Here is a 16043-nt window from a genome sequence, read left to right as displayed (position 1 = left end):
ACCTCGACCGGCTTAAGACAACCTCCAAGTGCACCTCCAAGTAGTGCGCATGAGCTATGCACAGCTCTACCCAAAACTGCGCACTTCTTTTCCTCTCAAGCTATGTGTAGAAGTGATGAGTGAGTTCGAATTGATTCCAAATGATCCCAAGCGCCATCCATATATACGCATAGGTGAAGAGTGGTTGCTTCTTAAGCCGACCCCCTAATGTGTGGCTTGCAAACCCACAAACTCGCCATGGTATCATCAGCCAGCCCCTATGAACGCCCATGCATCATTGGGTATAAGTCGCCTTTCGTTCCACGCTCATTTTGCAAGTGTCGCAAGTCGCTCTCCTATTGTCGCATTTATCTTCGCATTTCTTCCGCACATTGTCGCACGCCCATTTGTCGCGCGCCCGTCGTGCGCCTGCGTGCCCACCCGCGCCCTCGTGCACGGCGACTTTGTCCGGTGCCCGTCACACAATCGCCCGGAGGCCTTACATCAATGGTAGTGCTTGGTTTACATTCCCATATTTGAGGGCCAAATAGATGCAGACATTGTAGATAAATGGTTAAAGCTACTAGAAGAATATTTTTATGTTCATGATTTTTCCAGCTAGAAAAGATTACTTTTTATCTTCTCAAAGTCCCCTCCCATGTAGCGCAGGGAAGGGACCAAGATGTGCCAGATTTTATCAATTTTTTTATACCCTTCGTACGAGGTTGCATATCAAGGATTTTGAGAAACATTTGGTACTCAAGTACCGCGACTACCTACACAGGTACATCCAAGATGAGATGGAGTTCCTAGACATCTCCTCGCTCGGCATGACTTACCGATATGCTATCAAGATCGAGTAGAAGCTTAAATAGAAAAATCGATACTTTGGATCTGCGAATCCAAAGCAAGGGAAATGTAACCCCAAACCGCAGAATAAAGGACAAAGCCAAGGTGGGGTAGCCCCAGATAACCCGCCAAAGCCATAAGAAAAGAACAACACTACAAAGCCGAAGAAGGACACTGTAAAGTGGTGTGAGTTCCATAAGAGCTCCACTCACAACATAAGTGAGTGTCGGGCCAAGCAGCCACTAGTGGCTGAGCTGAAGGCTTCTGAATTAGATGCATGTTCTGACTCTGAGTCAGAACCCGACAAGGGGAATGACAAAGGAAAGCAGATTATAGATGCGGAGCCCAACGCCACTGTTGCCACCACGAAGATCCAGAAGGAGGAACCCGAAGATCCAGAGGAGGAGGAGCACCTCTTCCACTCCCAAATGTGGGTAGAGGGTTCCCCACTATAGTACAATGTTGACAACGGGAGACAAAAAAACTTCATTTTAGTAGAGGTGGTGAAGCAGCTAGGCTTACCGACCACATCACACCCACAACTATACACCATCGGGTAGCTTCACCAAGGATATGATCTCCACATCAGCCAACAATGTCGCCTTCCATACAACATCAAGCCCTTCCCGGATGAGGTATTATGTGACGTTTCTCCTCTTGATTTTTGTGATGCATTATTAGGCCAACCATACTTGTGGAAGCGACATGTTGTGTATGAGTCAAGGCCTCGCACTGTTATTGTTAACTTCGAAATAAGTTGTACAGGGTACCAGAGGTAGCACTGCCTACCATCATCTCTTTGGTTACCTCCGCAAAAAGGCACGATTGACCTTCGCGCAACCCTAACCTGCGGCTCAGGTACTTTCGTGTAGCTAGGGCAGCGTACCGTGCAAATTCCCAAACTAGTCTAAGCGTCTTACTTATCTTATCAAACACTCATAGTTAGCAATGCGTAAACAAATATTCTTACTTGTGTTCACTTAACCAACGTAATTACATACATTTGCGCATCATATAAGCATTATAAATGAAATTCATACATAACATGTCAAGATGCATTAACAGGAACAAAGACTCAAAATTAGTAGAAAGCTTCTCTTTATTAATATCTTCAGATGATTACAGACTCTATCCGCCCTGCGCACACAGCTGTAGGGTTTGTGCACTCAGCTGCGGACTTCTACCCTAAGCCTCTGTGTACTCGGCTGCAGAGCCTTTGCCTACGCTACGACCCAAGATTTAGACTTCTTACTTCAGAGTTATGACTAGCTTAGCTACTATTCAACTACTTAGCGCTTACTTAGCTCTTTTTATACAATCCCGTGGTTCGCAGACCATGGGTAGATCTTTTACAACATAGTTTACTTTACAAAAATAAGGGTGGACAACCCTTTATGACTCATGACACTTTCGCACTCCGCAACCACAAAATGCGGAGTCTTTACAAGTTTATTACACAATTCGACCCAAAATATGGGCTTTTAGCTCCAACACTATCATTGGGGGATCCCGTTCCCAACACTTACCCAACAAGTTCCCCCTTCAAGCTCCATCCTTTCCCAAGATGAGGAAAGAGAACTTCCCTCATAATTCTAATGAGTAACTTCCAATAGTTTACACATGTCATAAGCTTCAATGGATATCTAAGCTCATATCTCAACTAGTCTCGATAAAACTAGGGAAGTTGATTTGGATTTAAACAGGAACGCAACAAATTACATATATAACCATAAATACAGAGACGTAGCAGAATTGATACTTCATTTCATTAATGTAAAATATTGAAATATGCTTGCAAACAGAAATGGAAATAAACTAGCTCGGGCGATGGTAGCTTATCTCTAAGAAGAGATGTGGTAGCCACATGCCTCTGAATTGTGTTACAAGGAGGCTCGAAGGCTTATTTATTATTGATAAACAATGGAAAACTCTAAACATCCAAACACCTAACCCTAGGAGATGAAGCACCAAACTATGGGCCTCGTTTCGGTAAATTGGTACATCAACTTCCTGAGGTCGTAACTTTAGCATACGATCTTCGTTTGACACGCACAATATCTCGTTAGAAAAATCTATCCGAGGACTACACTTTTTGAGTGAGAAACATGTGTATATATGCCACGTTGCTCCATATTTTCCCAAAAAACATTGTTTAGGGCCTCAAAACGGCTCTGGAAGTTCAGAACCCAAAAAACTGCCAAAAATAGTAAATTGTGCTATAAATAAGGAAACTGAAAAACTGAAAGAAACAATGGTGGGGGTCCAAGTGGAATAGGCGGGTGGCCACCAATATCCACCCTGGATCAGAAGTACCAAGAAGAATGGTTGTTTGGACGATGGTTGAATGATTACCAAAACTATGGAATGAAACCCCACAATCATGGAAAACATGACTTAAGTATGCATGAAGTATTTTTTCCAAATGCCACCAAGGAGATCACCTCACCAAATGGGAACTAACATAGCCTTATTTGTCCATTAACTTTTGGACTTAGGATAGAAAATCAAGGTATGACTTAGGCTTATACATGCCTTTTTTATATACTTTTGGTTATGTCCATAAAGTCACTTTTGGAATATAATATTATTTTCATGGCCTACGAACCATGTCTTAGTTCCACACCCTCACCGCAAGAGGGCTGGATGGGATTATAATCAATCATGATGTTTGCATCCATGACCACATTGTTCAAACATACAAAGGACATACCAAGGAGGTTTGTGGATTGAAATGGTCTCCTTCTGGCCAACAACTTGCAAGTGGGGGAAATGACAATCTACTCTACATTTCGGACAAGAGCATGGCATCCCATAATCCTTCCTCTCAATACTTCCACCAATTAGATGAACATTGTGCGGCAGTCAGGGCCTTGGCATGGTGCCCCTTCCAGAACAATCTTTTGGCATCTGGTGGAGGGAGTTCAGACGGTTCTATAAAGTTTTGGAACACTCAAACAGGTGCCTGCCTGAATACCGTCGACACCCATTCCCAAGTCTGTTCATTGCTGTGGAATAGACATGAGCGTGAGTTATTGAGTTGCATGGCCCAAATCAGAACTAGTTAACCTTATGGAAATACCCATCCATGGTGAAAATTATTGAACTTACAGCACATATTGCTAGAGTTCTTCATATGGCACAGGTATGAAAATTCATGCTTTTTATGAGTACTTGTGCATGCATCCATGTTTTCCCTTTAAATTTGTCCTAACGACCCTTACCATTGATTTACTTCTTCAGAGTCCTGATGGGTACACAGTTGCATCAGCTGCAGCAGATGAAACACTCAGGTTTTGGCAAGTTTTTGGGGCTCCCGATGCCTCAAAGAAGACTAAGACTAAAGATGCAAAAGGGGCTTTCAACATGTTTCATACTCACATCTGCTAAGAAGTATCTGTCCAAATTCATGGAATCAGGATGGATGTTCAACTGAAGGTAGTAATTAGATGTTCTTTTTCTGTTTACAAAGCTCTTTTCCAGAAACTGTATAGTTCTGTTGGATTTTCATGTAGTACATTCCAGTTTCATGCTCACATCCGATAAGTATTTATCTAGATTCATGGAATCATAATGGATGTTCAACTCAAGGTAGTAATTACATGTTTTATTTCTGCTTGCAAAGCTCTTTTGCAGGCACTCTATAGTTCTATACTCATAGCATGAATTGTGTATTTTATCTATTGTGGACCTTGATGGAACAATGTTGCAACAACTTTGTGAGACAATGATCCAAGTCTTTAGCTGCGTGATAAGCTTTAAAGTGGTTTTGGCAAGTCTTTGGAGCTTCAAAGATGGTCCCAAAAATGATACGTTATGTCTGTTAGCAAGTATCTGATTCACATCTATAAAATGGCCTCCATGCTTCTACACATGGAATGATGATGAAGGGATGCTTAATGTTGCAGGTAATGCTTGGATTATTTATCTTGTTCATTACTATCCCATCATGCAATTCTTGTCACATGTGCATTCTGATAGGATATTGATATTAATCAGAGTAATTAATCGCATACATAAGTGATACTCCGACTCAATTCTAACATTAAAAAATACTGACTGCACTGAACTGACTAAATTCTTAAATAAGTAGACACTAAATAAAGAGCTTCTCATGTCCTGCCAGGACAGGCAATATGGACATCTTGTGTTGTATACCTGTTGCCAGGTCATGACCATTGATTTTAAACCTGTGTTCTCATGGAACTGCTGGCCTCATCAATAATCCTTGTCCTTTTCCTGTGTCTCCAAACAAATCTTGAATTTTTGTGGAAATTGTTTCTGCTTCTTGTATCCAGTAATCATCTCTTTCCTCTGTATCCCTCTGCTCTCATGGAACTGTCTTCCTGATCAATCATGATTGCCCTACGTCGCCAAACACATCTTGAATGTTTGTTGAAATTGTTCTTATCCTGTATTCCTTTGCATTTGAAATCGGTTCAAGTTCTAGCATTTTTGCTTTGTCCGATAGCCATCCTGTGCCTGTATTTTTCTATGAAACTTTGATGGTTTTCCCGCTGGATTCTTACTGGCATGCATAACACAAATTTTTTCATACTCTACGTCTAGCTAATTAGAATGTTTGCAGTTACCTCTGATTTAAACATACCCATCTCTACTATTTCATGGATGTTCTCATTATTATTTATTTGTTTTTTTATTTTTTATTTTTTTTTCCAAATGTGTTTTGCAATACCTTTCTTACCGGATAATACAAATTACCACTACCACATAAATCAAATTAAGTTGAAATTTCAATCATGGTTTCATTTTTTTATTTTCACTTCCCCAGTAAATTTTGGTAATAAGAGAAATAATCAGAGAAACTCTGTCTTTGCCGGTTCTTAACTTACCTTCCAAGGTAATTTAAAGGAATTACTGATAGGTATACTGGCAGCATTCAGTTTGTCAGATTTATTCAGAATTTGCAGATGATTTATAATTTATTATATATGGCTGATTGATACTCAATATTACCAATTACCAAATGTCTAGCAAACAAATTTTCATCCATTTAGTCAACAATTAAATTTGGATCAATGAGATTTAATTTGCAAATGAAGTCTGTGAAGAATCAGTAGGAATAATTAAGATAAAATTCTAGGTTTTCCTCTAGCTTAGAAGGTTAAATGACACATTGTCCAGTATTTCAATCTAATGTAGCAGAATTTATTAAATAAGAGACATTTTGAGTTTGCAGGATACTATTTAATTTGTTATTTATTGTTATACTTAGCACTGCCATAACATTTGTCTAGCACGATGAATTGCTTCACTTTACTACACATGTTACAAAAGATCGTTCAAGGTGCCTTTAAAGAACATGGGATCTTGCCAGCATTCTAAGATGTTCGAGGATGGGTTCAACTCTCCGAAGAAGAATCATACAGAGAAGAGCAGCATGGTTCCTCAATTGCATTTTTTTAATGTCAAGATCCTAAGGTGCACTCTTTTGTTATTGGTTCTATACTTAGCTAGTTGCACTACAATTTTCCAGCACAACTAAATTAGTAAGTTTCTCTGGTTGATACTATACGTCTTCATCTTTATTATCTTTTATGGCATGAATTTTCTTGTAATTTCATTTTATTGTATTGCATTATTTACTGACAATTGCCTCATTGTAGCTCCTCCCTCTTCCCTTTGGGCATTGATAATCAATATCTATTGATGTCTACCCCATAATCTTCCAATGATGATATCTCCCCCATAATCTTCCAACGACATTTTTCAATGCCACCAATCGAAAGGAAAATTTTCCACCCTTTAGCTTCTTAAATTGAAGTCTTTATGGGATTAATGTTCAGAATATCTGAGATACAGGAAAAAAAGTTGATCAGCAGCCTCCATTACTTCAAAGCTTTTGATATTTCTTCGAAAGGGCAATGCTTGTCTGTGGAAATAAATCCAAGTGTTTAGATACAGGTTTTCTGAAAATAGTTTAACTTTCAAAGCTTTATTGTTATTTTGGTGCTTAGGGTTCTGAATTACACTTTTGCATTGAATCAAATAGCTAAAAGTTCACTTTGTCTTGTATTTTCCTTTAATGAATCTACAATATATACACTTCACTGGCATAAATTATAATATGAATGAATTTTTGGCATTACATATCGGCAATTCAATTAATTCAATTATCAAATTCTCTAATTACTCTTTTAATAACTTACGAAAACAACTACAAGTTGCAGTGAACATTTCTCCACAAAAAAATGTTTTAAAAACAACTGTGAAAAGTGATTAGCTTAATTTCTTTTAATTTTCATACATAATGGTGTAATGCGTCAATATATTTTATTTTTATTATTAAGACAAGATATTTATTACAAATCCATAAATTAAATATCAAATATTTATAAATCATCATCATTATTATTATTTTTAAATTTATCCTTAAAAAATAACTATTTTAACATGGTAACATGAACATAACTCTCAAAAGTTTTTGAATATGTACAGTGAATATTGTGAAAATCTAACAAATAGATATAAGGTTTAGTATAAACATGTGGAATATTTGAAGATGGTATTGAAAACAGTGGTATTAGATTGGATAAATAAATTTATGTTTTGAATAGGCAAAGTATTTGAAGATAGATTAGACAACAATTATATGAAGTATGTATAAGTATGATATTTAGGTGTAACTATATGTTTTATTTTATATGGACCTGAAATTATAAACATTGCAGCTGTTTTATGAATTTTTATTTTTATATTTTTAAATTGCATTGCAGAATTTTCAATGTGACATATATATGGAATATATCACCTCTAAATTGTACATATTCATAATTTTTTTATTAGTTTATAATAATATTGCAAAGAATTCAATGTGACAATTACATGGAGTATATCACATCTAAATTGTAATCATCTCTCAATTCTTAAAGCCTTGTATATCAAGTTAGGGGTGGGGAGGTTTCAAAAATATTGCATTTACAATGTATTGATAAAAATATAAAATTGTGTAAGACAACTAATGGGATGGAGCGGTTAGTTTTGCAATGAGATGGATCATGATTTGAAATGCCACGAACAGGTCCATTGTGACATGTGGATATTGCAATTAAAGGTTAGCCACAAGACCATTGTGACCTAGACTTGTTGATGGACGTACAAGCAAACAAATATTGTTGATTTAGAGCTTTCATCAATAACAATAAGTGAAACTATATATAATTATGTAACTACACATTATATAAAGTAGTGTTGGATTTTGACATGCCTAACCTAAAATCTTTTTTATCATATTTTATGTTCAATATATTGGAATGTTTGCTAGTACCTCTAAAATCTAACATACCCATAATTATTTCATGGATGTTATAAATTTTTCATTTTCCAAAGTAGTGTGTCATACCTTTATGTATGCCAAGTAGTGGAGATTTTCATTAGGAGATAAATTAGATTCACTCAAATTTGAATTATGGCCTAATTCTTTTATTTTCACTTTCCAATAAATTTTGGTAATGAATTTTGCAAATGATGAATAAGACATACTTGGATGAAACTCTTGTTGTTTTGTTCTTAATTCTAAGGTAATTCAACGGAAATATAGGCCAGTGTCTTAAATTAAGGTAGCAGCATTTAGTTTTAAGATTAATTCATCAATAACAATGAGTGAAACTGTATATAATTATGTAGCTACACATTTTATAAAGTAGTGTTGGATTTTGACATGCCTAACTTAAATCTTTTTTATCATACTTTATGTTCAATAGATTAAAATGTTTGCTAGTACCTCTAAAAACTAACATACCCATCATTATTTCATGGATGTTATACATTTTTCCTTTTCCAAAGTAGTTGTTATACCTTTATGTATGCCAAGTAGTGGAGATTTTCAATAGGAGATAAATTAGATTCACTCAAATTGGAATCATGGTTTAATCCTTTTATTTTCACTTCCCAAAAAATTTTGGTAATGAATTTTGCAAATGACGAATAAGAAATACTTGGATGAAACTCTTGTTGTTTTGTTCTTAATTCTAAGGTAATTCAAAGGAAATATAGGCAGGTGTCTTAACTTAATGTAGCAACATTTAATGTTTTAGATTAATTCAAAATTTGCCAATATATTATAACAATAAAACAACACTAATAATTCAAGCCACTAATATGAGTATCTATCTTAACATAAAAACATCTCCTTCAAGGCATTAATATGAATATCTATCTTAACATAAAAACATCTCCTTCATGTATGGTGACTTTCAAGTTAGGATTTCCAAATTCATCCATGTTTCATGGGAGTAATTGCAAATTTGAGAATTACTGGTAATTTTTCACTTCACTTTATTGATTCACATTAGATTAGTTATGTAAACTTTGTTGCATATGATTTTTGGTACAAGACACTTATGTTCCTTCCTTTTAATTGTTGATACATTGGATTCCCTGTACATACATTTTATACACAATTTACATGCATCTTCTTTCATAATAGATATTGGATGAAATCCTTACAGTTAATTCAATATGCAATATCTTTTTTTACATTTTGTATTAGCAGCTTCTCAAGTATTTAGCCAAAGGCATTTCAGAGAGAGAGAGAGAGAGAGAGAGAGAGAGAGAGAGAGAGAGAGAGTAAAGAAGTAATTTTATTATAATAATAATATAAATTAATCTAAATTAAATGCATATGAAATATTTGTAAACTAAACTTTTAGCCTTAAATAGTAAATATGTGTATTTATAGTGGGAAAAACCTTAAACAAAGGAAAATAACCCTCTCAAACATAAAAAGCATCTATCTCAATCCGCCATTAAATTCAACATACAACTTATTATAGTTACCAAAATACTTAAAAAACACAAATTTGGATCCTTTTTCCCCATCGCTTTGCCTTCTACTCTTTCACTAGATATATACAATAGGGTTGCTTGGTCATTTCATCAACGGGAAAGTGCTCATCATGCTTGTTTTGTTATTGATTTAGGGATCTCATTAATTCAAAAGTAGAGTTTTTTCCTTCAACTAATTATAAATGAGAGTCTTATAGCCCTCCCGCTTTGCCATTATGGATTCTCTATGGAAATTAACTTTTGATCTTTCTTTCTTTTTTCATGACAAAGATCTTTGTTCTTGGAATGGATACAATGTCTCCATTCTCAATGAAGACCATTCCAAATCTTCTGATAGTATGTGCAAATTTTCTTGATGGATATGTGAAGAATTTACCAAGAGTCAATGGTGAAATTGGTCGTTCTGTAGAAGATCATGTAGCTGCTTTCCTAGATTTTGCTGATAATATGAACATATAACATGAAAATGTTTATATGAGATTATTTGTGCAATGCTTAGAAGGAAATGTTAGGATCTGGTTTAGGCAACTTAGACCTGACTCTATTAGAACATGGAATGAGCTCATAATTATCTTTAAGAACAAATGGGGTGTAAAGAAGGACCCTGTCTACTTTCTCACTGAATTTGAAGAATTGAAGAGAAATCATGGTGAACCAGTGGCCGAATTTATCAAAATATTTAATAAACTCTATCATAAAATGCTTGTTGATTGTAAGCCACTGGTAACAGCTGCAAAAGTTATATTTTCCAAAGCATTTGAGGATAACTTCGCAGTCATGTTAAGAAAAAGAGTGTCCAATACATTAGAAGATATGCAGACAAATGCCATAGAGGTTGAAGCTAACAGGTCTACTTCTAGCAAACTTAAAGCTAAAGAAGAAAAATAAGAAAGAAAATTAAAAGCTAGGATTGATGACTCATCTTCCTCCAAATCCAAACTTAAAGATCATGAAATTGATGAAATTACATCTTTACTTAGAAACCTTTCCAATAGGATTTCTAAAATCGAAGCACAACCTAGAACCACCCAACAAATTGTTGTTAGGCCACAAGCCCAAACTCAATTTCGAAGAGCTCCTCAAATGTAGATCCTTTAGAGACCGGGTTCTGATCAAAAAATCCAACCACCATTATTGATTGATGATCAACAACCTCATGATATAGGTCCTTTAAATATTGAAGATATCAATAATCTTGATTCTTCAGCAGTACAAATGGAAATAGTACCTACATCTTCCTCTTAGTCTTTTGAACAAGAGAAAGGAGATGCTCAACTTTCCAAATATCAAGCATTCTCTGAATTTTTGATTGCAAAATTAAATAAGAGGTATGATCTAAGACCTAGATCAGGCCCATGTAGACCTCCTAAATCTAAAACTATAATTGAACCTGCAATAAAATCTATTCAAACACAAACTCCAACACCTTAAACTGCAGAGTCATCTACTAAAACTTTTTCATCTGATAAAACCATTTTGGCAACTTTCAATATTGAGAAAGAATTGGAAAGAGTCGAAATTCCTATCCCTTTAGCTGAACTTTCCAAGAAACCTGGTTATAAAAATCAAGTGTCTAAATGGATACAATCCTCTAGTGTAGATGTTGAGGGAGATATTATCAGTCTATAAGATGAAAAACCTTCAGTAGTTTTTGGCCCTAGTTCTGATATGATTGATGGGATTATTCCACCCTTTATGTAACTTTAAAGGTCCATGATTTTCTCTTATATAACTGCATGTTGGACTCTGAAGCTTCTCATAACCTTATGCCAAAGGTAATTATGGACCAACTTCAGTTATAAGTTACTTGTTCCTATCATGACATCTACACCTTTGATTGAAAGAAAGTACCATGCCTAGGACTGATCAAAGACCTAGTTTTCACCCTAGCCCAAATACCTACTAAGAGTATAGTTTTCGACATAGTTGTCACTGATATTCCTGCCAAGTTTGGCATGCTTTTATCTAGATCATGTTGTGCTAAACTTGGAGGATCACTTCAGATGGACATGTCTTTTGCTACTATTCCAGTCTATGGAGGTGAACATCTAAGGTTATATAGGGAAGTCAGATTCCTCCATATTGTTTGTAGGTCTGATCAAGAAAAAAATCACCCCATCTATGCAGTAGATAAGGATTTTGTTTGCTTTCAGTTATCATTGCAAAATTCATCAAACACTCAACTTGCTATCGAAAATACAGTTTCCAAACCTAAAATTGTAAAATCAGACATCTGGAAACTTTATTTTGATGGCTCTTGCTCAAAGGAAGGAGCAGGAGTAGGCATTGTTTTAATCTCACCAAATAAAGAAAATATTACTCAGTCATGTAAAATTGAATTTGAAGTCACCAATAATGTGGCTGGTCTTATAATGAATTAAAAACTTTTGATACATCTTTAATTGAGCATAAGATTTCTTTGAAACTAGAAGCAAAACCCTTCCAATGAAAATTAAGAAGAATCAATCCAATACTTCTTCTAACTATTGAGAAAGAACTTAAAAAATTGCTTGATGCTCATATTATAGTCCCTTTGAGGTGTTATGACTGGGTAGCTAACCTAGTTCATGTCAGAAAGAAAAATGGTGAAATTAGGCTATGTGTAGACTTTGAAATCTGAACAAATCATCTTTAAAGGATAACTACCCATTGCCCAAAATGGACCATCTTCTTCATAAAGTTCGAGGTGAAAATATGATTTCTATGCTAGATGGATTTTATGGTTACAACCAGATTATGGTAAGTCAAGCTGACCAAGACAAAACTGCTTTTACTACTCCCTAGGGTACATTCATGTATTCCAGGATGCCATTTGGACTGACAACGCTGGAGCCACTTTCCAAAGAGACATGGATCTAACATTTGTTGGTAAGACGTCTGAATTTATTGTCATTTGTCTAGATGATTTAACTATTTTCTCTAATTCTGATGAAAATCATTTAAAACAATTAAATCATTTTGTTATAAACCTTTGACATTAAAATTTATGTTATATAGCGCATATATATTGTTTGGGCCAAAGTTGCTAACGGACAAAATGTCTTGTCAACTTTAAATAAATAGAGCGCATCATTCAACGACCAATCTACTCCCCACCCAGATCACGGGCAGGGAGAGGCTTCACACCCCCCTCGATCATTTCTCATTAACGCGACGAGGGTGGGGGGCGTGAGGGGTGGGGGGGGGGGTCCTCAAAGTGGTTTCAATGGTGGACGCTGCAACCCTACGTGTCACCACCTTATTGCACCGCACCCCTCCACTGCTTAGAATGGTAAGCCACTTGCTACCCCCCCCCCCCCACAAACCACTCATGGTTTCATTCCGCCAACAGTCTTTCATACCGCGCCTCAACCGTTATCCCCCAACCAATCCCATGCCGCCAGGTCACATACCCGTTTCCCACTCATGCTATCTGTTGCCATCTCACGAGCTCATTTCCCTGCTATTATACCCGTTTATATTCACTCGTTTTAGCTCCGCTCTTGTGCATTAAAACCGCTACGGTCATGAATAAAACTGCTAGTCCTTCCCGGCATGTTATAAATAAACCCATACCTACCTCTTTATCAATTTCCACTGACTCTTTTATATTATTTGTAGGTAAAAAGTTTCTATAAGACCTTTTCCTATTCCATCAATCTGTTATCAGAATCGATCTTCCTCCTGTCTGCCAGCATGACCCCAAAAGGGAAAGCTAAAAAGCAGAGTGCAGAGGAAAGCACTGCTACTCCAACCTAGCTCGACCTTAACCATGTTCCTCTTGTAGACTCACTGTTTAAAATTTCAGTAGCCAAGTGTGAGTTCGATTTTTTATGAACAACATTTATGGCTTAAACAAAATTACCTAGACAAGCAAGACCCAATCAGATTTTGGGAATCTCTATTACCTTTGTTTAGTTTCCCAAAAACAAATGAGTTCCATGACCTCATTACCTGGTGTCAAACCAAATATGACCTTGTAAAAAGAGCAGTGGTGGCTCAGAATGGAGACATTCTAATCACCATCTCTGTTGAAACCATAAATTAGATGCTCCTAATCCCTCAATTAGACTCTCTCAACCATTTTTCACCACCAACACTTATGGATATATACCATAAGTTAACCTTTCCACAGAGAGCTCAAATTTTTGAAATATTTTTACCTGATGATGTAGAATTACCAAAAAGAAATCCTCCTTACTCATCTTCCATGTTTCCTAAAACCTCTAGAAATTGTATTTCTCTCCTTTCCTACTTATTAGCATATCCAGATGACTAGTTTGTTGATGAGACTATCCTTGGTTTCCTTTCCATATTTAACAAATATCAGCAACCAACATTCATGTATAATTATAGCCAATTCTTGGCTAATAATATACATGAACAATTCATGAATTTTACTATACAGGGAGTGTTCAGTTATAGCTCTGTAATTGTCCACCTGTTTCTTTTTCAGCGGGGTGATCTTTTGCCTATCAAGCTCAACAAGCAAGATGAACAAGGAGTGAATCAATCAATGATTCACTGGAAAGAAAGAGTCAGGACAACTTCTACCACCTCCTCATTTTTAGAATTTGTAGATACATTCATACATCAAGTGGCACAACTCCTTAACAGTAAGATAGAGCCAAGGATTGGAGATGAAATTAAAAGGATTTTACACTTAAGTGAGCAGACTAAAACTGGTGATTGGTATTTATACCAGAATTACACAGAGATAAGGGTATATGGTTGTGAGCTTGCACCATATAAGCTGCCCAAATATGTTCCTATGAGAATCTTTTCTCTGGAATATATTAGGTAGATGATCAACATGGATGACCTGCACTTTGTGTCAGGCAAAAGGAAATACCAATTCAAGATTAAAGCACAGATTGGATCATTCATTTGAAACACCATATCAGTTGGTGTTGAGGCAGATATATTGTTAAAGAAGATGAATTTCCAGCCCAGCTTCACCTGGTCCTATGATCCTTTTGGCATTATTTCTGCTTTGAGAGTTGATTTAAAAATGACACCTTAAAATCATATTCCAAGACCAGAAATAGAAAAATTCACGAATCAAGAGCAATCGGTTGAGGGACACTTCAAGAGGTAGATGAACAGGTTGTATCCACCCCCACTGAACAGACTCTAGTTCCTCAGAGAAAGCAACGGAAAAGGGTAAGAGAGGAGACTTCATGTACTGAGGAGATTATGAAAGCATTCATTTTTCAAGAAAAGAAGCCAAAGGTTGGCTTAGTCACATCAACAGAAGAAAATCCACTAGTAATAATTGATCTCAAAGATTCAAAAGTTCCTACATCAGTAGGAGTTAGTGTTTCAACCACTCCTCCCACAACCAGTGTTCCAAACACTCCTCCTACAACTTCACCTTCTAGAGAGCCTCTAGAAATCATTCAATCCACAGGAACCAACTCTTCAGATAATCAGAATATTTTTTCAAGGTTCCTTGAGATTAAACAGAAGAATGAGACTTTAAAGTCCAATATGAACAATGTAAACACTGAAACAGGAACTATAAACTCAAAACAGGATCTCTGGCCAAAAAATGCCAAAAAAACATCAAAAACAGTGCTAAAAACGAAAAGTGTGTGTACTAGAACGATGGTTTTTTTTTAGAGGGACAATTTTGAACATGTTTTAAAAAAGGCAGTGAAAACAAAATTTTCGTGCAAAATACAGCTTGAAAACGAAAAGTGATTATACTGGAACGATGATTTTTTTTTAGGGTCAATCTTCAAAATTTTAAAAAAATTGCTAGAACAACATAAAAAATGAATCATAACCTCTCATTTAACACCATATGGAAATCAAAAATTTTATTTCAAGATACACTGCATACATCAGTTAGATAAACTGTCTTAAACAATTATTCAAAATCACTCATATTTTCTTGCACACCATCAGAATTCACATCTTCAGATGAGTGACTGGATGCTGACGAAGATGTTCCATATTCTTCTCTTTCATCAACTAGTTCCCCATCTGAGTCCACATGCATGCCCATCATTTTAGGTTTCAAAATTCTTCTAGATCTACCACTAGTTTCAACAGACTCCCATCTCAACACTGTTCCTTCTGGTAACAACTTTTTCAGAATCTCTATCGTCTTGAAGTGAAGAGTTCCTCTCTTTGTTAAATTGAATTCATAAACAAGTATGTCAACATCCTCCAATTTCAATATGTCTGTGCGACGACGATTTATATTCGTGCCCTTTCTTTTTCTCTTTCCGCTATTTTTTTTGTCAGCTACCATCTCTAGCTTATACACACCATTAAATGGGTGTGTATTTGTGGCATACCAATGTACTTCAACACTTGTAACATCCTCATTTTCTGTAAAGACCTTTATAACTTTAGCAACCCAGAATGGATAGCCATTGGGATCTCCATCTGCTAGCACTGCGATCATGCAACCCCCCTTAATA

The 16043-nt window shown here is 36.1% G+C and overlaps 1 pseudogene; it reads left to right on the top strand.

The window, feature by feature from the left end:
- Positions 1-237: 237 nt before the first annotated feature.
- Positions 238-4244, top strand: LOC149229116 (cell division cycle 20.2, cofactor of APC complex pseudogene; annotated as a pseudogene).
- Positions 4245-16043: the final 11799 nt, after the last annotated feature.

This window comes from Pinus tabuliformis, chromosome J (assembly GCF_031772625.1).
Source record: "Pinus tabuliformis cultivar Carrire ecotype Pingquan chromosome J, CPIR1, whole genome shotgun sequence".
NCBI classification, from domain to species: Eukaryota; Viridiplantae; Streptophyta; class Pinopsida; order Pinales; family Pinaceae; genus Pinus; species Pinus tabuliformis.
Note: the sequence above shows the minus strand (reverse complement) of the source record. Positions and strands in the feature narration are given on the sequence as shown.